The following is a 23,823-nucleotide window of genomic DNA, read 5'->3' on the forward strand; positions in this document are numbered from 1 at the left end:
AGGAAATTCCTTATCCAAACACCTTCCTTCGCGGCTTCCGAAGCCGCGATGTACTCGGCTTCTGTCGTAGAATCGGCCACCGTCTCCTGCTTGGAACTCTTCCAACTAACAGCACCACCATTCAGTGTGAACACAAATCCTGATTGTGACTTTGAATCATCTCTGTCGGTTTGGAAACTAGCATCGGTGTAACCTGTTACAACGAGCTCCTCCTGACCTCCATAGACGAGGAACATATCTTTAGTCCTTCTCAAGTACTTAAGAATGTTTTTCACCGCTGTCCAGTGACTCTCACCTGGATCAGATTGGTGTCTGCTTGTCATACTTAGCGCATATGAAACATCTGGGCGAGTACTTATCATTGTATACATGATAGATCCAATAGCCGAGGCATATGGTACTCTACTCATGCGATCCCGCTCATCAGCAGTCGAAGGACACTGAGTCTTGCTAAGATGTATGCCATGTGACATAGGCAAGAACCCTTTCTTTGCCTCTTCCATGCTGAACCGCTTCAACACTTTGTCAATGTAAGTATCTTGACTCAAACCTATAAGCCTTCTCGATCTATCTCTATAGATCTTAATGCCCAGAATATATGCCGCTTCCCCTAAGTCCTTCATCGAAAAACTATTTTTCAATGAAGTCTTTACGGACTCAAGCATAGGAATGTTATTTCCAATCAGTAATATGTCATCCACATATAAGATTAGAAATACTACAGAGCTCCCACTAACCTTCTTGTAAACACAAGACTCTTCTTCATTCTTGGTGAAGTCAAACCCTTTGACCACTTCATCAAAACGAATGTTCCAACTCCTAGATGCTTGCTTCAATCCATAAATGGATCTCTGAAGCTTGCATACCTTTCCAGCATTTTTCGGATCGACAAAACCCTCGGGCTGTATCATATACACGTCCTTAGCTAGGTTTCCATTCAGGAAAGCTGTCTTGACATCCATCTGCCATATCTCATAATCGAAATATGCAGCTATAGCTAGAATAATCCGAATGGACTTAAGCATCACTACGGGCGAGAAGGTCTCGTCGTAGTCAACTCCTTGAACTTGTCGAAAACCTTTTGCGACAAGTCGTGCTTTATAGATGTGAACATTTCCATCCATGTCCTTTTTCTTCTTATAGATCCACTTGCACTCTATGGCTTTAACACCATCAGGCGGGTCAACCAAGTTCCAAACTTGATTGTCTCCCATGGACTCTATTTCGGATTGCATGGCACTCTGCCATTTTTCGGAGTCTGGGTCCATCATTGCTTCTGCATATGTCGCAGGCTCATCATTGTCCAACAATAATATTTCCCGTATTTCGCGGAGCCTTGCCGACCTTCGTGGTTGTGGTGGTGCTTCTCTTGCCATGGGTATCTCAACTTGTTCTGCTACGTTAGCATCACTCATTGATTCTTGCCCGATCGGCTCATCTTGAACTTCTTCAAGATGCACTGTCTTTCCACTCTTTTCTCCTTTGAGAAACTCTTTCTCTAGGAAAACCCTGTTCCGAGCGACAAACACTTTGCCTTCTGATCGGTTGTAGAAATAATACCCCAAAGTTTCCTTTGGATATCCCACGAAAATGCACTTATCCGACTTGGGTGTGATCTTGTCCGACTGAAGTCGCTTGACAAACACTTCACATCCCCAAATCTTTAGAAAAGACAGACTAGGAACCTTTCCAGTCCATATCTCATATGGTGTCTTAACTACGGATTTAGATGGTACCCTATTTAGTGTGAAAGCTGCTGTTTCTAGAGCGTATCCCCAAAATGACAACGGTAGGTCCGACTGGCTCATCATTGATCGAACCATGTCTAACAAAGTTCGATTACGTTGCTCGGACACACCGTTTCTTTGAGGTGTTCCAGGCGGCGTAAGTTGTGGAACAATTCCGCAACTCTTTAGATGATTGCTAAACTCGTGGCTCGAATACTCGCCTCCACGATCAGATCGTAAGGCCTTAATTTTCTTGCCACGCTGATTTTCAACTTCATTCTGAAATTCCTTGAACTTTTCAAAGGTTTCAGACTTGTGCCTCATCAAGTAGACATAGCCATATCTACTAAAATCATCAGTGAAAGTTATGAAGTATTGGAATCCTCCTCTAGCCGTCGTGCTCATTGGTCCGCATACATCACTATGTACGAGTTCCAACAAGTCTACTGCTCTCTCAGGAAATCCTGTGAAAGGCGTCTTGGTCATCTTGCCTAGCAAGCAAGCCTCGCATGTCCCGTATGATTCAAAATCAAACGAAGTTAGAAGTCCATCAGAATGGAGCTTCTTCATGCGCTTTTCACTTATATGACCCAAACGACAATGCCACAAGTAGGTAGGACTCAAATCATTAGGCCGAGGCCTTTTAGCACTTACATTACAGACAGGTGAACCATCAAGATTTAAAACAAATAATCCATTCATAATGGGTGCAAAAGCCATAAACATATTATTCTTAGAGATCACACAACCATTGTTTTCACTCGCAAATGAATAACCATCCTTCATCAAACATGAAGGAGACAAAATGTTTCGACTTAAACTAGGAACAAAATAACAATTATTCAACTCCATAATAAATCCTGACGGGAGGTGGAGTTGCATCGTCCCGACGGTCAAAGCAGCAACTCTTGCATTATTGCCCACGCGGAAATCAACTTCTCCTCTTTCCACGCTTCTACTTCTTATCATTCCCTGCATCGAATTGCAAATATGAGCAACCGATCCGGTATCAAATACCCAAGAATTAATAACTGTATCAGCGAGAAATATGTTGTCTATAACATAAACAACAAGCGTACCTGAGGTAGAAGTACTCTTACTTCCGCCGTTCTTCAACGAAGCTAGGTACTGCTTGCAGTTTCTCTTCCAGTGACCAAGTTCATGACAGTAAAAGCACTCTTTATCTGGAGCAAGTCCAGGTCCAGCTTTAACCTTGGGCGGTGGGTTTGGCTTGGACGTTCCAGCCTTGCCCTTCTTCTTCCAAGAATTGCCCTTCTTCTTAAAGCTGGGCTTGTTCTGTATCGCCATCACATGGCTGGTACTAGCGCTTTTCTTTATGTCAGCCTCTGCTGTTTTAAGCATGCCACACAACTCATTCAGACCCTTCTCCGTCCCATGCATATGGTAGTTCGAGATGAAGTTCCCATAGCTAGGAGGAAGAGACAAAAGAATGAAATCAGTGGCCAACTCTTGGCCCAGTGGGAAGCCTAGCTTCTCCAACCGTTGAGTGTAACCAACCATCTTGATTACGTGTGGTCCTACTGCTGCGCCTTCTGCTAGCTTGCTCTCAACAAAGGCCTTAGACACATTGAACCTTTCAGTCCTGGCCTGTGTTTGGAACATGTCTCTAAGCGCCACGATCATATCGTGCGCCTCATGGTTTGTTTCGAACTGCATCTGCAGCTCGGGTTCCATGCAAGCAAGCATAAGGCAGCTTACTTCGAGGTTAGCATCACATGCTTTCTTGTAAGCATTCTTAGCAGCAGCGGGTGCATCCTCAGCAGGTTCTTCTGGTAGTGGGTTGTCTAGAACATCTTCCTTTTTCTCAGCCCTGAGAACAATTCTCAGGTTACGGATCCAATCCGAGTAGTTTGTTCCATTCAACTTGTCCTTCTCAAGGACCGAACGCAAAGCAAACGATGTGGTGGTGTTGCTAGGTGCCATTTAATCTACAACAAAAGTAATGCAAAATACACTAAGACAAACGTATCCATGATAGAGCAAATTACATTAAACTATTTTAACAGAATCTACTCCCACTAAAATCAATATCCCTCTATTGAAATTTAGTGATTCAGGATCCACAACTAACAAGTCCACTAGTGAGCTTTAGCATCACCGCTAGCAAACAAGGTAGATCGGTAAGCAACTTTTGCTAATCATATCACATATGACTCCTGTTGTTGAGTGACATCTCTATGTCTCGGCGCCCAACCTTTATGCCCCAAGGTCCTTAACCGTTAAGATAACCTTGTTAAGCAAACCAACCCTTATGCGTGTAAGTGTCCGACACAAACCCGTCTAGTCAAGGAAAACTAGTGGCACCCTAATTTCATAGACCCACCACTAATTGTACAAGACATGAGACGGTGCAAGTTTTATTTGGGAGGGCATACTAACTTAAACTTTGTGAGGGATCGTTCTACTTCTAACATCACAGCATGCAGAAAGTAAAACATAAACAGAATAGCATTCACACAGTTGTGACACAGTATGGCCCGTTTTCATATGGTGATCTCCATCTCCATAGAACCTGTTCACCATGGTGATCTCCATCTCCATGTTCCATGTGCGCCATCCTCCTGGTGATGAGTCCTCCAAGAACTAGAACATGCTATTACGCCTAATAGCTAGTAAAGAATCTAGTAATGAAGATTACATAGTTGCTTGGATCATCACAGATTGGTACGCAAACCATTAAATACAATAAAGTGACAACACATATGGCTCCTGCCGTGTTGCCGTACGCGCGACACGCAGGTCACGAATGAGTTACACACATGCATCACATACACAAGGGGGCCATACTGATCACAAGATACAAACATACATCCGAGATCGTACCGAAAAGTTACGTCTGATTTACCGAAGCATATGCATACGGCAAAAATCCCGACCCCGGTAGTAGATCTCATCTACTATTGCACATCTAATGCGCCTAGCGTATGACCCTGGATTTCGATTCGACCAATCATATTGATCTTCGCTCACTGCAACTGGATTTACGTGTATCACTTAACTCCGATGGTGGAAACCGACCAGTAGGAGTATGTCGTTACACTACCATTGTAGCAAGGGCAAGAAACCAGGACATAGATCAAACTGAAAACTCGCATATCTCCATATGCACACATCCCGAATCCAAAACTAAGCAGCTACGGCTCTTGATACCACTGTTGGGATACGAGGTAGGCTACAGTAGCGCAAATCAAAATTTCTACCGTGTAAAACCAGGAAGAACTACCGTATAAGGATCACGGGATTACCACTCGACGCACTACTGGTGCGGAAGATGTAGATATGCGTCGATGCAGTGAAGACGATCACGTAGTCGTACGTAGTCGATCAACATAGTCGTACGTAGTCGATCACGTCACGTCCAACAGCTCCTCAGCAGCTCGTCCACGTGCAGCAAGATCGCCTCCGGTGCCGCGGCTCGTCGTCGGCTCGTCGTGGCTCGTCGGCGGCTCGTCGGCGGCTCGTCCAAGTGCTGCAGGCGCAACACTTCCAAGGTATCCACACGTGCAGGGAGGAAGCGTCGCAAGCCAGACTGCTAGATCCGCGAGTTGCAACAGGCGAGGGCGTGGGAGGCGCGGCAGGTGTGTTTCGCCAAAAAGGTGTAAACCCTAGGGCACCCCCACCCCTCTATTTATAGAGGTTCCTGATGGGCCTCTAGGTCCAAGGCCCATTAGTACTTCTAAACCTAATCCAACTCGGATCAGATCCGAATTGGGCTTCCAGCCCCTTAAGTGTGTGACCCTATGGGTTCAGATACGTATAGACATGGCCCGAGTACTCCTACTCGGCCCAATAGTCGGTAGCGGCCTCTAGCAAGACGTGCCAACTCCTATACGCACACGAAGATCATATCAGACGAACCATCACAACATAATATACATGCTATTCCCTTTGCCTCACGATATTTGGTCTAGCTTCAAGCCGACCGCTCTTTCTCGATCCTGTGATTCGAAATCCCTTTGTAGGTTAACTCTTAACCGTACGTAGCATGGCCATGCATTTTCGGATCCGATCACTCGAGGGGCCCAGAGATATCACTCTCAATCAGAGAGGGGCAAATCCCATCTTGATTGACCATGTCTCATAGCATGCTTCTTGACAAACCCGAAAGCTACCTTTATAACTACCCTGTTACGGTGTAGCGTTTGATAGCCCCTAAGTAGGTCGATCCACATCTAGAATACATGGGACAATCTCAGGTCTAAGGACAAAGCGTATATGTTGTTTAAAGAGAGAACTACTTCTCGTGTTGGGTCAGTCCTAGCACATGTCTCCACATGTGTCCACATTATTAGTTCAACATCTCCATGTCCATGACTTGTGAAACATAGTCATCAACTAATAAATGTGCTAGTCTAATATTCATGTGTGTCCTCACATGAACTCCGACTAGGGACAAATTTAGAATAACCATACAAGTAAAGAGTTTCACATACAATTCACATAATTACAAATCAATTCAAGTAGCCTTTAATGGATATTCAATGAACACAATATACAAATCATGGATACAAATGGAATATCATGATCTCTATGATTGCCTCTAGGGCATACCTCCAACACCTGGTACGACTGAAGGATTGTAAGCATGTCTTTCGGTAGTGTGCTATTTGCTTCTCCAGCTCTTCCTTCTGGTCATCCTTGAGGTCTGCTTCCGTCACCTCGATGACGTTATCTTCAGAGATTTTGGCAGTTTTCGACATGGTAGTGGTTATGTAGGTCCCACCGGGCATGCCAAAAGTGTGTTGGTACTAGAAATCAGCCGATTGAATCTCTAGCGTCGGACACACGACCCGGGAGAATCTGCTTAACTCCTGTTCGGGTGATCGCCCTAATACGGTTCGCGTGGCGTGCCAGCCAATCTAACCTGTTGATTGGCAAGGAAAGAAATGTGTCAAATCCCAGAGGTTGCGATTGGCTAAGGTTCTGATCTCGAGGAAGCTTATCAGCGAATCGGCCAATTTGCTGTAATAAAGAAATCGGCTATAATACAGCCGATTACCAGATGACGTTGGTGAAGAATACTGCTAGAGTAAACTAAATAACACTACAGTAGCAACATTAGGAACAGATCTTAATCGGCTATGCAAAAAGCGGTAAATTAAGCGATAAAATATAAGTAAGCCGAAAGCTCTAATTCCAAACTGGATAACTGGTGATAAAACTAGAACAACAGGTAAAACCTATAATTCTAGTGAATATCGATAACTGATGAATAAATCTAAACGAAATGACAGCGATGCACCCGAAGTGAAAGCTTAGATATTACTCGATAAACGGAACTTACAGAATCGGCTGGAGATCAAGTTGATGCAGCCCCGCCAACCCGTACGAACTCGTGAAAAGAAGAAAAGTACTGACAAAGTAGTCAACTTGAAAGTAAAGTGCGAGGAAATAGTAGATTGTTGTATTGATTTGATGATGATTACATATCTCTAAAGATGGCTATTTATAGCTTGTTACAACCAATCTCTTAACTGACTAGGACTCTATCTCTAAGTTTAAACGAAAACGAATATTTACAAGCATAACTCGTATCGGAGTTAGTCATTGCGCTCCCATGGGTTGATCTCCTTTTTATCTTTATAATCCACTTTAAGCCCATATTGGCCCAACTGCTCTAGCCTCCCAATCGGCCGATCTCCACCAATTCCATCCACCAAAATACTGCAGCACCAATCGGCCGATCTCCCACTGTAACACCAATCGGCCGATTCCCAATCGTGACCTTCTTACCTCGCCGTATCAGCCAATTCTCTCCCTTCTTGACACCGATTCCATATGTGTCAAAATCTGGCGTCAACAACTACGATGAGACCTTGTCGCCCGTAGTGATGCTTAAGTCCATTCGGATTATTCTAACTATAGCTGCATATTTCGATTATGAGATATGGCAGATGAATGTCAAGACAGCTTTCCTGAATGGAAACCCAACGGAGGATGTGTATATGATATAGCCCGAGGGTTTTGTCGATCCGAAAAATGCTGGAAAGGTATGCAAGCTTCAGAGATCCATTTATGGATTGAAGCAAGCATCTAGGAGTTGGAACATTCGTTTTGATGAAGTGGTCAAAGGGTTTGACTTCACCAAGAATGAAGAAGAGTCTTGTGTTTACAAGAAGGTTAGTGGGAGCTCTGTAGTATTTCTAATCTTATATGTGGATGACATATTGCTGATTGGAAATAACATTCCTATGCTTGAGTCCGTAAAGACTTCACTGAAAAATAGTTTTTTGATGAAGGACTTAGGGGAAGCGGCATATATTCTGGGCATTAAAATCTATAGAGATAGATTGAGAAGGCTTATAGGATTAAGCAAAGATACTTACATTGACAAAGTGTTGAAGCGGTTCAGCATGGAAGAGGCAAAGAAAGGGTTCTTGCCTATGTCACATGGCATACATCTCAGCAAGACTCAGTGTCCTTCGACTGCTGATGAGCGGATCGCATGAGTAGAGTGCCATATGCCTCGGCTATTGGATCTATCATGTATGCAATGATAAGTATTCGCCCAGATATTTCATATGCGCTAAGTATGACAAGCAGACACCAGTTTGATTCGGGTGAGAGTCACTGGACAGCGGTGAAAAACATTCTTAAGTACTTAAGAAGGACTAAAGATATGTTCCTCGTCTATGGAGGTGAGGAGGAGCTCGTTGTAACAGGTTACACCGATGCTAGTTTCGAAACCGACAGAGATGATTCAAAGTCACAATCAGGATTTGTGTTCACACTAAATGGTGGTGCTGTTAGTTGGAAGAGTTCCAAGTAGGAGACGGTGGCCGATTCTACGACAGAAGCCGAGTACATCGCGGCTTCGGAAGCCGTGAAGGAGGGTGTTTGGATAAGGAATTTCCTCATTGAGCTTGTTGTGTTCCCGAATACATCCAGCCCATTGAATCTCTACTGTGATAACAATGGGGCAATTGCGCAAGCAAAGGAGCCAAGGAACCACCAGAAGAACAAACACGTAATGCGGTGATTTCATCTTATTCGAGACTTCGTTAACCGGGGTGAGATCAAGATATGCAAAATACAGATGGATTTGAATATTTCTGATCCATTGACAAAGCCTCTCCCGCAGTCTAAGCATGATGCGCACATAAGAGCTATGGGTATTAGATATATTCTAGATTGACTCTAGTGCAAGTGGGAGACTGTTGGAGTTATGCCCTAGAGGCAATCATAGAAATGATGATATCTGATTGTATCCATGATTTGTATATTGTGTTCATTAAATATCCATTAAAGGCTACTTGAATTGATCTGCAATTATGTGAATTGTATGTGGAACTCTTTACTTGTATGGTTATTCTAAAATTTGTCCCTAGTCGGAGTTCATGTGTGGACACACATGAATATTAGACTAGTACATGTATTAGTTGATGACTATGTTTCACAAGTCATGGACATGGAGGTGTCAAACTAATAATGTAGGCACATGTGGAGACATGTGCTAGGACTGACCCAACACGAGAAGTAGTTCTCTCTTTACACAATATGTACGCTTTGTCCTTAGACCTAAGATTGTCGCATGTACTCAAGATGTGGATCGACTTACTTAGGGGCTATCAAACGCTACACCGTGATAGGGTAGTTAAAAAGGTAGATTTTGGGTTTGTCAAGAAGCATACTGTGAGACATGATCAATCAAGATTGGATTTGACCCTCTCTGATTGAGAGTGATATCTCTGGGGCTCTCGAGTGATTGAGGGCTAGTTTGGCAGGGCTCCGGCTCCTCTAAAAATGGCTCCGGCTCTGGCTCCTTGGGTGGAGTGGCTTCTCCGGTGGAGCTGAAGCCGTTTTGGAAAACGTTTGGCAAAACAGCTCCACCCTATTTTTCATGAAAGGATTGGAGGTGTCAAATGTCGAATATGCCCCTTGATAAATGACTTGATTGTTTAGCTGAATTGTATGTTTTCCTTCCATTTATAATTTTAGTTCATATAAATTAAAAAAATAAATAGAAATATTTTCTAGATCTCATCTTTTAGATGGTTTGTGTGTTTGTGATGGACACGTCTTTGCTCATTTGCAATTACTAGCTACTGGATTTTACAAAAGATTAGGCATAGTCCTCAGCATTAATAGTAGTGGTTTTTACAAAAGATGAGGCATAATCCTCACATCAACCATAGAAGCCAACATAATGCTCATGATGATCTAGACAGAAATATCGCCCTTGCAAGGTCATCACGGAATCTATCCATTGCTCGATCATTCGATTCAGAAGTTGATGTATCGCTTGCATTTTGGGAAGGAAGATGGCGTGCATATCTTGATGGTATGGTAGGCACATAATCAAGATTCCGATCACATTTGCGAAAATGTTTATCTTGTGCATTATTCTCACGAATGAAGTTATGGAGGCACATGGTTGCGGCAATGATCATCATTTGCTTCTCCAATGGAAAAGTCGGCATCTTGAGAAGTATTCTCCATTTCATTTTCAACACTCCAAAAGCACGCTCTACCACATTACGAAGACTTGAATGCAAATGATTAAAGAGCTCATGCTCACCGCTTGGAGCAGGACCCCTCCTCCATTCTGGCACATGGTACCTTGCGCCCTTGTATGGAGCCAAGTAGCAAGGTCTATTCGGGTACCCAGCATCAACATTGTAATATTTTCCTAAGCACATATGTAAAATTATATGAGTTACATTGTAAATATGTCTATGTGCACACTTATGACAACTATAAGAGAATATGAACCTACCTGCAGGAGGGTGAGGGAATTTGTCATAATCATGTCTTAGTGCATGGAACAACACATTGGTGTCATGCATAGATCCAGGCTGTCCAATAGATGCATATGTAAATCGCAAGTCAAAATCAACAACAGCAAGAACATTTAGTGTCGCTTTGCCACTTCGGCCAATATATCTTATGAGGTCATGAGGAGGTGGTGTTGCCAAAATGTGAGTACCATCTAGTGCACCAATGCAATCTTTGAAATGTGGCATCATCCTCTGATCATTACTGATCCTTGAGTGTGTAGTACTGAAGTTAGGATCAATAGGTCTTATGTAGTCCTTACACATACCCACCACACAATTCAAAACCTCCTCAAATTTTCTACTGATGGTCTCTAAAGAATGGTTGAATATACCATCGATAGCACTGTTCGACATACCTTGGCCACACACAAGGAGGAACATAGCAAGTGATTCCATAGAATTTATGTGCACAGATGACTCAAGACCATATGAACTCGCTAGCAAATCATGCAGCTGGTAGAATAGGTGTGTGTCCATCCTGAACATCTTAAGGCTCTGTCCTGGAGTCTGAAGTTTTTCCATAGTCCAACCAAAGCCACTCTGTGATGGAGTTCTATTCTCATTTTTGTCATGATATGTCAAGAAATATTTGGAAGCAAGCATAGCAGTCATAAATTGAATATTTTGAGCACCCCTCAACAATGCAAGAGTTTTCACAGTCCATTCATCATCATCAGAATCACTTTCATTTGTCTCATGAGAAGAATAATCAGATCTGTTCATAACACAAAGAATAATCATTAAAACAGTATCATTATTACAACTCCAAATAGTAGCAAAGGAAAGTCATACAAAACCTACATATTACAAACCATTAAACTAGAACAACAAATAAATAGCACTAATTGCAAGGATACAGTGATTGCTCTACTTAGGCACATCATTTCTAGTCATCCAGTCATGCTTTCTAGTCAACCAATCAAATCTCTCTTCAGGTGTGTCCAATGTCATGAACATCTCTCTTTCAGCTTTTTTGGTAAAAACAAGTGATGCAATGAAATGTTCATTTGTTCCTCGAACAGCACCACATTCCTTCACCAATGCCATGACATCCTGGATTGAACAACCAGATTTGTCCTCCCTCCTTGCAATGGACTCACAGGATGCAGTTGTTCGCTCATTCATCTCCACAATCTTACCCATTTGTTCTTGAAACCAAAGACCTCCACTTGTCTTAGGTTTCTTTCCCTTCTTGTTATCAGCCACTCTACCTCTCTTCCCTCTCACACTAGAAGGTGTCACCTCCTCTGGTTCACTGTCATCGTCATTGTCAGCTTCATCCTCATCATCAAGGTTAATGGGAGAAGCATCACAATCCAAATTTGTTTGAGAAGGTCTTGCACCACTAGAAGCACACCAATGATCGTCCTCGGTGTTCCGAAGATCTTCGAACATAATTCCCAAGTTTTCCTCATTTTGGAGCCCTCTGTGCTTAAATCTAGTACATCCCTTTACTTTCTGTAATGCAAGGAATAATTGTCAGTATAGAAATAAATCATTCACCAAAATAATGGAACATGGTTAAGCATGAAAAATAACTTGCACTTACTCTTGCTGTTTCCTTCCACCAACTCTCTGGCATAACTATATTTTTTCCTGATTCATCCCATCCTATGCCAGTCTCCTTGGTCAGTTGCTTCCAAATTCCATAATCAATTTTCAATTTATCCCATTTATTCTTGAATTGTTTTCTAGTATACAGAGTACCAGTCCTCTCATGAAACCTTTGGATGACATTCTTATAACCTGACTTATTCAAATGAGTGCTTGACCGATTTCCTTTTTGAACTTCGTCTGCAAAAATCTCACAGACTATTCTAGTGTTCTCATCACACCAAGCGGCGTCTCTGTTGCAAATCAGTACCGTAAGCACCAAATAACAAGTAAGACATACAATTTTCACCTACAGATGTATGACAAGGATTTCAGAGGTCATGAACCTCCTGCTGTTTCCATTTTGACTACTTAGAAGTTTATGTTGTGCTAAGTTTATCTAATATCTTATCTCTTTTAAATTATTTTTCAAAACAGAGAAGAATCAGGAAGTACAAACTTTTGGTCAGGGATTTGTCTACACAATCTTGCTAGAATATCCAGGGAAATACACAATCTTGCTAGAATATCCAGGGAAGGAACAACAGTACGACGAGTTCTGGAAGCTATAACACGTCCAAGACATTATTAAATGCATAACTGCCCCAGCAGTAACAAGGGCACCCCCCCAGAAGTGGTATTTTACTGGGATCTGAAGAAAATCAAGACTTTTAAAACACGTTAACAATCATCTAACCTTGCTATGGAAATTGGAATGTAGATTTCAGTGCATGATTTTCATAAAGTCATGTTTACATTTGCATATGCTCTTGGCATGTTAGATACTAACTTTTTTTTTCAGGAAATGCTAACTCAATGTTATATCCTGGATTGTTCATCTGTCATGCTAACGTGAATTTTTCAATGTTACTCAAATTATATATAATTACTTCTTAAAATGATTCAGTATGTTTTTGAGGCTTTCTTATTTAACTATTTTTTTGAACAAGTAACGGCAGGTGCTATGCCCATTCATTATAGTAGAAAGCAGTTCAAATGTACATAGTTAGACCAACTGATCTAAAGAAGGGAATAATATTTCGTTATTGTGATAATAACATCAGTACGACGAGTCCAAATTAGTTCTGGAAGCTACACAATTAGGAAGCTAATCTTTCATCTATATGAGCATCGCCGAGCTACTTTTGATTGTAATTCCTTAAAATTTCTAAACCCAGCTCGATGAGACTTCCCTTTGTGGGTTGTCTGGGATCAAAAACAGCTCAATAACTTTTACCTTCCATCATCGACGGTTACTGGGGCAGCAGGAATCGGCGCTGGTGTTCTAGGTGCTCGGCCACTTCGTCCTCCTCCACGCCGAGCAGAGGCTCCTCGAACTGGCACCGACATTGCCTCTTCGAACTCGTTCGCCGCCGATGCCGGCGCCGGCGCCGACGACGACGCCAATATGTTAGCCAGCCACTCTGGCCCGAGAGCTGCGGCCGCCGCTGCGCTGCTCCACCAATCCGGCCCCATTCCGCTGCCCGCCATCGAACCAGCAAGAAGCCCACCGCCGACAGCACAGGGGGGCGCCGCCAACTGCACAGGGGGGGGCCGCCGCCAACAGCACAGGGGGGGGGGGGGGCGCCGCCAACAGCACAGGGGGGCCGCCGCCGGGCCACACTCCTCCGCTCGCCGTCGATGCTTGAGCCGTCTCACCCCCGGACTGGCCGGCCGCCTGCTGCCCTCGCCGTTGGCCGGCTGCCGCCGGTCCGGGAAGGGTCGCATCCGGCCAAGATGCGGCGCCTCCGCCGCCCCCAACCCCCGGATCGAGGTCAGCAAGGCTCGATCCGCCGGTTTCACTGCCCGGAGGACGCGCCGCCGTTGGGCGCCGGCCCTGGGACATGGCGCCGCCGGTGCTGCTGTTGCGCGAGGAGACGGGGTGGCACGGGGGAGAAAGCGCGTGTGAAGGCCTAGCGCCTCTGTTTTGCGGTGGCAATTGACGTAATTTGGCAAAACAGGTGGGCCATCTCCCTGGCGCAAGTGGGAAGGAGCCGTCGGAGCCCAATTTTCCGGCTCCGTGCGCGCAGTGCAAAAAGTGTTCCGGCTCTGGAGTGCTTCTCGGTCGAAGCCGTTTCTGTTTTTGGTGTTTGTTTCGGCTCCAGCGAAAACAGCTTCGGGAGCCGTTTTTGGAGCTGTACCAAAGGCGCCCTGAATCTAAAAATGCATGGCCATGCTAGGTACGGTTAAGAGTTAACCTACAAAGGGATTTTGAATCACAGGATCGAGAAAGAGCGGTTGGCTTGAAGCTAGACCAAATATTGTGAGGCAAAGGGAATAGCATGTACATAATGTTGTGACGGTTCGTCTGATATGATCTTCGTGTGCGTATAGGAGTTTGCACGTCTTGCTAGAGGCCGCTACCCGAGTAGGAGTACTCGGGCCATGTCTATACGTATTCAAACCCATAGGGTCACACACTTAAGGGGCTGGAAGCCCAACTCGGATATGATCTGAGTTGGATCAGGTTTAGAAGTACTAATGGGCCTCAGACCCAGAGGCCCGTCAGGAACCTCTATAAATAGAGGGGTGGGGTGCCCTAGGGTTTCATCCCTTTGGCCGAAACACATCTGCCGCGCCTCCCACGCCCTCGCCATGTTGCAACTCGCGGACCTAGCAGTCCGGCTTGCGACGCTTCCTCCCTGCACGTGTGGATACCTTGGAGGTGTTGCACCTGCAGCACTTGGATGAGTCGCCGACGAGCCACGACGAGCCGTCGACAAGCGAGGACGAGCCAACGATGAGCCGCGGCACGAGGACGATCTTGCTGCACATGGACGAGCTGCTCGACGTCGACGTGATCGACTACATGTTCGACTACGCTGATCGACTTCGCTGCCCCGACGCGATTCTACATCTTCTGCATCAATGCATTGAGTAGTAATCCCATGATCCATATACGGCAGTTTTCCTGGTTTACGTGGTAGAAAAATTTTATTTTGCGCTAGTGTAGCCTACCTCGTAGCCCAACATTGTATGGTAGGGTGAAAGCTTGATTTGTCCTTCCTGTAGCAGTAGGTCAAAGATTTTATCGGCCTTAGATGTGTCGAAGCCAAACATTTCCAGTTCCTTTTTACCTAGATGTGTAGAAGCCAAACATTTCAACCGAATGGGCATGATATTGGCTTTTTTCCTTTCACCCATTCTGCCAGGCTGATTTCTGCTTCTTCTTCCGACTCAGACCTTCCACGTACGCCACCTTCTTTTGAAAACTTCATCGTTGGTCAAAGGGGCGTACCTCCTAGCTGGACAGTCGATGAACAATTTGGCTCAAACTCTCAAACTCCTAGGAAGTATATTTCTCTTTGATGTGCGGTAGGAGTCCCTAGAAAGCGGTGTCGACCAACTGAGCGTTGGTCCAAACCAGGCTGTAGCACTTGTTCCTGACCTCTTTGAACCTCTGTATGTAGTTTTTCACCGATTCGACACTTCTCTGTTTGAGGCTAGTTAAATATGAAAGCTTCATCTCGTGGACCCCCGCGAAGAAGTATTTTTGGAATTGTTTTTCCAGATCGGCCCAAGTGACTATAGAGTTAGGTGGCAACGTCGTAAACCATTGAAAGGCCAACCCGGATAGGGACGATGAGAACAAACGCACCCTCAGAGCGCCTTGTGCAGCAATTTCTCCACACTGGATGATGAATCTGTTAATATGCTCCACCGTCTTGGCCCGAGAACTTGGTGAAGTCGAGCACTTTGTACTAATGAGGGAACGGCAACAGATCATAAATGGGTGGGTACGGCGTCCTGTACGTATAAGTCTGCACTCTGGGTTTTAACCCAAACTGGTCCTGTATTATATCAGTTATTCTTGCAGTCCAGTCCACTTGCTGCTGTTGCTGATGTACAACCGGCTAAGGAATCGGCATGTGCTGTTGAACTTGCGGCACCGCGATTAGGTGGTAGGTTGGTACGTGCTGCAGATCTTGTGGCTGGATTGTCGGCTGAGGAACCGACGGGTGCTGTCGTATGGGGTCAACGTGACATAGTGCGTCCGCCGCCTCATCGTACAATACTATTGGCACCACAGTTCTGAGGGGATCTGGAGCGTTTGCCCTCCTGCCGATTTCCAGGATAGTCTGCTGGTATTGCGGAGCTGTTGGCCGAGAGGTCGATGGAAACGATGCCTGCACCAGAGATTTTCCGTAGCTAGTGGATGGATCTAGATAGGCAGGTATTCCCGCTGTCCCCCACGGCACCGAGGTTGCAAATGGCAGTTGTGCGGGGGGAACCGGTGCAGGGTAAAACGACGCTTGTGATTGATAGGGCGTTGCACCGTTATAACCTAGGGGTATTGTGGCATTGTACCCCCCACTCTGCATCTGCATGGGCTGAGGAGCCGACCGAGACATGTTGGGCGTAAGCTGACGATACCCCTGATACCCGCCTCGTTGACCATGGAGCTGACGATGGCGTTGTACACTGTCTGAGTCATCACCTTGGACTGATCGATCATAGCCTGATAAATAGACTGCTGGATCATCTCGGACATCTTGCTCGAGTCTTCGGCTATGGTGATCTGGTGAGGAGTTGGAAGAACAGTCTTTCTGACGGTCTCCCCGCTTCTGGTACGACTGTAGGATTACGGGCATACCTTCTTGTAGTCTTCCATAGCCTTTGCCAGCTCATCCCTCTAGTCGTCCTTGAGATCTGCTTCAGTGACTTTAATGATGTTGTCCTCTGAGATTTCAACAGCCTTCGACATGTTGGATCTTGTTTCTGTCCCACCGAGCATGCCAAAAGTGTGTTGACGCGAAAAATCAGACGAGAACTCCGGCTTCTGCGTTAGACACATGACCCGGGAGAATCTGCTTAGCTCCTGTTCAGGTTGTCACCCTGGTGCGGTTCGCGCGGCGTGCCAGCCAATCTGACCTGTTGATTGACAAGGAAAGAAAAGCGTTAAATTCTAAGGTTTCGATCGGCTAAAGTTCCGATCTATTTTGAAGGGTGTATCAGCAAATCGGCCAAATTTCTGTAGCGATGACTGGCTATAGAACAGCCGATGATCACGTAGCAATTGTAAAGAAACTAATATTGAGATCATTATTAGTCCTCAGATGATATCTGTGATACTGGTAACATAGTATTCTGCACACAATAATACATAGGCAACATTTTAGAAGATGGCTTGCAGTATTGTTCACACCTGAAGGAACTACACCTGATACATGTTTAGGCAACGTATATCCACGGAAGTGTAGTTTTTTAGGACTGCAATAAAACATAGTTGACTTGTTATGACAAAAATAAAACACAGGAACTACACAGGGAAAAAAATCCAATCATATCAACACATGAATCTAATCTTGTCTTGTGAAAGAAATAAAAGTATGAAATAATGACTTGGAATCAGGCATAAATATTCAACAAAAGATAAGAGGATTGAGCATATTCATGTCACAAATACAAGTTGCATTGTCCATATTGCCACAAAGAATTGTTTAATTCTTCCTAATTTAGACCAAAACATTAAGCAGGGGCACTAAATTAGCATCATAAGATCTGGCAATGGAACTGGTTTCAGTAGAGAGGGGTAAGAAGAACCAAATTATTTTCAATCCAAAGGTTAACATGTGAAAACTCCTAAGTCTCCAATGCTGCTAGTAAAAATGGCTTACCTTAAACAAGAAGTGGATTAGGAGAGAGGGTTTGGAACAAATATGAATCAGGTTAACTGAATAAATAGTTCATAAATACTGTAAGTGTAGAAGACATACTTGAGTATCCGAAAATGCTTCAAGCGTTTGCAAAGTAAGTCCATTGATAGGAAGGTGCATCTCAAAATTGCATCACCAGGGTCATAAATATCTAAGTTTATCTCGAGAATTTTATTATCACACCCCAGAAGTGGCCCTCCAAGTACAGCCTAGAACAAAAGGCAAAGTGGTAGGTTTAGAAAAGATTTACTTCAATGCACACGGTGATCCTTTAGACCAGCAATAACATAAGGCAATTACGTGTTCCATGTTTTCCATCATGCCACAAAGTTATAAATAAATAAATCGACAGTATACCTTAGAGATACCTTGACTATCAGAACCCCAGGTGTTGAGGTGGTCGAGGTTTTCAAGGTGGCGTTTCTCATAAAGAGATCCACGCATGGCCATCAAACTGCCAGAGTTGAAGGCACGCCCAGCAGCTTGCACACTATCACCAGGTGAAGGTGTTGCCTTAAGATCCAGATCTATAGGACGAACTCTTAGGAAGCCCAAGCATGTGACGATAGCAATGTCTTTATCATATAGTGCTAAGAACCCATCGGTAGTTGTATTATTAGGAAGGCGCACTGCAACCTACAGAAATAAAAGCAGTACACAAGCACAAGCTCAGGATGTTCACAGTTAGCTTGAAGATACAAAGAAAAATCAAGGAACACAATGATTAGCAGCACGAACCCTCAACTTATCATCTTTATTTCTATTCTCGTTGAATTGTCTAACCAAATGTGCTGATGTCACAAATCTTGTTTGGCTTTGTCTAGTTCTTCCGTGAGGTATAGGTATGCCCGAGCATGCAAATAACATCTTATCTCCTGGACAATATCATGATTTAAATGACAAGTGATGACTAAATGCAATTTAGGAAAATTGCAAGGTATAGTAGCACAATCACCATCAAACAAAGCGAGCGAGACGACCAAGGAAGACAAATCCACAACATAATTAGTACTGATTGGATAAGTTATTTGACTATTTCACCAAATGACCTCTCCTCAAAAGCAACGTTTGAAACTTCTCTATCACGAAAAGGTTAGCCGAATCGTTGCACAGCAATAGCACATTGATTCTCCTCAAATTTATGAAATGCCTCATTAGCCGCTTTACCTGATTAATAAACATGATACACCACAACTGAGTGAGTGCTTGCTAGAGCAATATGCGCCGCAAAAGAAAGAACCAGCAAATTCAAATCAACTACTCACGTTCTCTCATCCTTTTTATGATGCGGTTCCAGGCTCTCTTGTCACCAAAAGATTCTGGGGAGTAACTCCCACTTGAAACTAGTGATGACTCCAGTTTGTTCCTTCTGTTTATGGCTCTCTGCTCCCTCCTCACACCTTTTGTGTAATCAGTAGTCCCCCCCTTGTTCCGCAGGGTCTTTGCAGTCCTGAAGCAGAAAGAAAAATGCAAATGCTTAGTACAGTAACTAAGACCCTTTTGTAAGCTTATAATACCCCCCCAAAAAAAAATGGAAATCAAAACAATGAAGCACCTTGTTAACCTTAAGGTATTAGGTTCATTGATAATACTATCAACAATAACACAATGGCGAAGCATGTGCTCAAAATCAGTACTAGATTGACCTGATTCGTTGCATATTAATGTAAAAATGCTCAAATCTATCCAAACTTGGTGTTGTATGGCAAATTGGCAATGAAGAAGTGACAACACAGGTAGCAAGTTCCTAGCAGCTGGCTAAGATTGACAGAAAGGGCACAGCACCCAAAAAAAAAATCTAAACATAACAGAAAGCAACCAAACCAATATGAAGTGGGCAAGTCTAAACAAAGTTATTTAACTGGCCACATTCATACATGGTTAGAAAGAAGAGCATTCGGAATTTTTCTGTAGGAAAAAGCTGTAACGTATGTGGTGGATGTTAGCTTAAAGTTAATCTACAGATCGTAACAAGCCCCATCCAAAATCTGTGATGTCTGAATTTCCCTATAGAAAAAAAAACAGAACATATGCATGGTTGTTAGCTTAAAGGTTATTTTAGAAAATATAAACCGCAACCAAAAATCTCTGATGGTTCTGAGATGTGTGAGGGAGTACGATGGATAAACATTACTCGGAGACAACATGTACATGTGATTTTAATTAGGCCAACACATCGTACAAGCAACAATCCAAGCATAACCAACTCACACTGGTAGAGAACTAGCCTTTAGTCCCGATTGGTAGGATGCATATCTCCCGAAAAACCGTCCGGGATAAACAAACGGAGACAAAAGGGGGTCTTTAGTCCTGGGTCCTTCAACCAGGAGTAAAGGTCACCCTTTAGTCCCAGTTGGGCCTGCCATGCCAGGCGCGGGATAGGCCCTTTACTCCCAGTTGGTAAAAGTAACCGAGAGTAAAGGGTTCCCCTTTAGTCCCGGTTGGCTTTCCCAACCGGGACTAAAGTCCTACTTAAATTTTCATGCATGGCGCCCTGCATGGCGTGTGAAATTTTCATGCATCACGTACGTAGTACCGCAGCCCTTTTGTTAACCTTTAGTAGTTGAGACTTTTTTTATATGAAATCAAGTAGTATTTAAACGAATGAAATTTGTAATTATACAATTACTATATATATACACAATTCATATACACAATTCAACTAGTATAATGAAATCAACTATATATACAAATCGATCTTAGCGCGTATTATATATACAAATCAAACTATATATCTACAATCTTCCCGTCGAGGTGTTGCTCGGAGCGTCTAATTGTCGTCCATCGTAATAAAATTCTCCTTATGGATTTACCACCTCGTCCATTAGGAATCCAATGAGACCTTCACATATTGCCGCTACTCTTTCTTTCTTCAAGAGTACTTATTGAATATTTAACATCTATAATTTGGAAATTTGTGAATGCTACACGAACAATTAAATATAAGGAGCTAGAAAATAATTAACTAGTAATAGTTTTATTTTACGTACTTTAAAGTTGTGCAGCGTCATCTTTAGTCCCTTAGGTCCTATAAAACTGTGCATGTGCTCATAGATGTAGTAGCCTCATAGATTATTCCCGGGTGGTCTTAAGCACTTCAGTGCGGAAAAAAATAAGTTATGAAATATTCGTGTTATACAATGTACTAAATGTGCAGACTTCATACGTACCGTGAAGTCTGTGTTCCATGTAAGTTTTTCTTTGAATGGACCTTTGTGTGTCCTTATGAATTGTTTCCATGCGCTGCGGATTAGAATAATGAATGATATAGTGTAACAGGGATAAAATTTAGGAAACAAACTTTTGCATAGAAATAAAGGTCCAGAATTATTACAAGCCTAGCATGTCTTGGTACTCCACCGGATCTTTCCTCAACGAATCGAAGATAGTGACGTGGCTTCTTTCAAGTTCAATTATAATGAGGATCTAGTGGAAGCTGCGTACGTAAAATGTTCATGCATATTAGACCTAACTAATTAATCAGGTAAGGAAAAATATAACGAAAGTAGACGGTATACACACACTTACTTGAAGTTGTATGGAAGTAGTATGAAATCCTTGAATTTTTGTTTGTCTAGGAAATTGTATACTTCCACCACGGTTTTTTTTGACGATAATTGTATCTGTTTTTGGTTAACTATGGATGGATCCATGAAGCCAATATGTAGGTACGCCTCTCGTTGGCACGTCTGAATTAGCATGCTACATAAAATGGAAGATGAAGTTAGTACGGTGACGCACGCAAAAAAAATAATGATATGAGGCAAAATGTACATGTAGATAAACGAACACTTACAGAACCCAAGCGCTGATCAGAGAGACGTCCAGGGCATCATGATGGTACACTTCGTATATATCCTGGAAGTCTAGCCACAGAACTTTCTCGCCTTCGCCATAAAAATCTATCGGTTTTACCTTAAGGCCCAACATCTCCCTCGAGTCGGCGTACACCTTCATGTACAATTGATGGAATTCGTACATCTTTGTTGATAGCTTCCGTACCAACTCAGGCCTTACTAGAGATTTGCCTAGCTCAAAAGTCCATCTCGGTTCAACTGGCGGTGCAGCTAGCGGCTCAACTTGCCCTAAACATTCATCAAGTCCCATACCGGTTTCTTCCATGAATTTCAATACTTGTGCTTGTTGATCCAGGGGCATTGCTGCTACCTTTTGAGCGTGTTTTTTTGATAAATGCTCGAGGTCGGGGACAGCACCACTGGAAGATGACTTTCCTTTCCTTTTGTCCCTCTCATCAGCCTTTACTAAAGCCCGTTCGTAGTTTGATAGTAGTGGTATCCTTTTCTTGGCTCCTTCTTCCATCCTGATAAAAAAGTTTAAATCTCTTCGATTTACTGGCGGTGGCTCCATCTCCCTTGCTTTTTTATCTTCGGCTTGTTTCTTGAACCACGCACTGACCTCTGCTTGGATTTCTACCCACTGTTCTGTGTGACTCATTGCCTCCTAGCATTCCTTACGAGTTACTTCAGGCTCCTTTGTTTTCTTCTTTCTCTATCTTTGCTTGGGAGGGGGGTGCTCGTGACTTCTTTAGTGGTGCTGCAGGTTCCTTCATCGAGGCTGCTCTTAGTCCCGGCGACGGTGATCGGGGAGGGGTGTTGTTATTGTCGTCATCGCTCCCACCACCAGGATGTGGTGGAGATGGAGACCTTAATAGAGCAGGAAGTGACGGTCCTGGAGCAGGTTGTGTAGGAGATGACGGAATCGAGCTATGAGGAGAAGGTCGATGCTGGGGATCTACAGGGAGCGGTCTTGAGCTCTGAGGAGATGGCTCTGTGCCGGGAATGATGATGTAGCATTTGCGCCATAGAATGATCCCATGAAGTGCATCTGACAGTGTCCTTTCCCCGTCGCCTCCTGGGAGGTCGAGCTCTAGGCCTTCATATTGGCTATCAACTAGCTGCTCTACGCTGACACTTGCGTAGCCAGGTGGAATCTTCATTCCATGGCTTGTCTGTCCTGCCAGGATTGGTAACGCACTCCCGTACGGCACCTGTACATATAGCAGAAGTAAACAAGTTATTAAACTCCGATCCCGAGGCATGGATCATTTGAGAAGATTGCATAAATATTATGTATAAGTATACCTTAATAGTGAGGTTCCCGACCGGTGCATGCAGCTCACATGAGGTGCGTTGCGTGATGGCATCCACAGGGAACCATTGCTCCTCCACAGGTAACTTGGGCGTCTGCGCATCAGGGACCCCTGTAGAAGCACAACTGCTCAAGAGGCGTTGAGAAGGGCTGGCATAGTTTGGATTCGGCAATGCTCCAGATTGGGCCAACTCTGCAACTGCATGGGCCACTCGACGATTGATTTCCTCCAACATTCTTTCTTCTTGTGACTGCACTTTGGATTCTAGCATCTGCCGCCAGCTCTCTTTGATCTATTCCCTTCTTCGCTTGCGGCTTCTGTACGATGCATTATCGCCTCGGAAAGCAAACTTCCACGGAATGACCCCAAACCTTGGCAACGTCTGGGTGTGGCGAAGCACCTCGGATTAACTTAGCTAAAGCATGGTTAAGTCGCCTAACACGCGAATCACATGCTTTAATCAAGTTAATTCGACGATCCGTCGGATTTCATCCGATAAAACCACTTAGACAGGACCGAGTTAGCATAGCTCACACGAAGGTGAGTGGTTCCAGAGAATACAACAGATCAAACAAATAGTTTAACGATTTATTACACACTGGTTCGAAATCAGAGTTTTACAAGATTCAAAAGCAGCGGAAAGATAAACAGAATAGCAGAAGCTAGCGTCGGGTTAGATGTCCCTGATGAGGCCGATCAGGACATCAATGATCCCTCTCCTCGTCGTCCGAGGAGGGATCCCACTCGACCATCCACCCAGGAGGAAGCTGGGGCGGCCAAGTGCCAACAGCAGCACACTCAGAAGCTTCAACTTCACCTGAAAAGATATGCCACAACAAGGCTGAGCTTCTAAGCTCAACAAGACTTAACCGACCAGTGGGAAAACTACTCCACCACTTCTAGACATGCAAAGCTCTTTGGCTGAGGGGTTTGTTTTG

At 43.9% G+C, this 23,823-nt stretch overlaps 1 long non-coding RNA gene across 1 annotated transcript; it reads right to left on the reverse strand.

Annotated features, from left to right (window-relative positions):
* Window positions 1–18,350: 18,350 nt before the first annotated feature.
* LOC111257542 lies at window positions 18,351–18,809 on the reverse strand. The gene is made up of 3 exons (XR_002678015.1): window positions 18,731–18,809; window positions 18,514–18,650; window positions 18,351–18,411 (listed from the first exon to the last, which is right to left on the reverse strand). It is a non-coding gene; the product is annotated as an uncharacterized LOC111257542 (long non-coding RNA).
* Between the last annotated feature and the right edge of the window lie 5,014 nt (window positions 18,810–23,823).

The sequence above is a fragment of the Setaria italica genome, chromosome VI, assembly GCF_000263155.2.
Source record: "Setaria italica strain Yugu1 chromosome VI, Setaria_italica_v2.0, whole genome shotgun sequence".
In the NCBI taxonomy this organism is placed as follows: Eukaryota; Viridiplantae; Streptophyta; class Magnoliopsida; order Poales; family Poaceae; genus Setaria; species Setaria italica.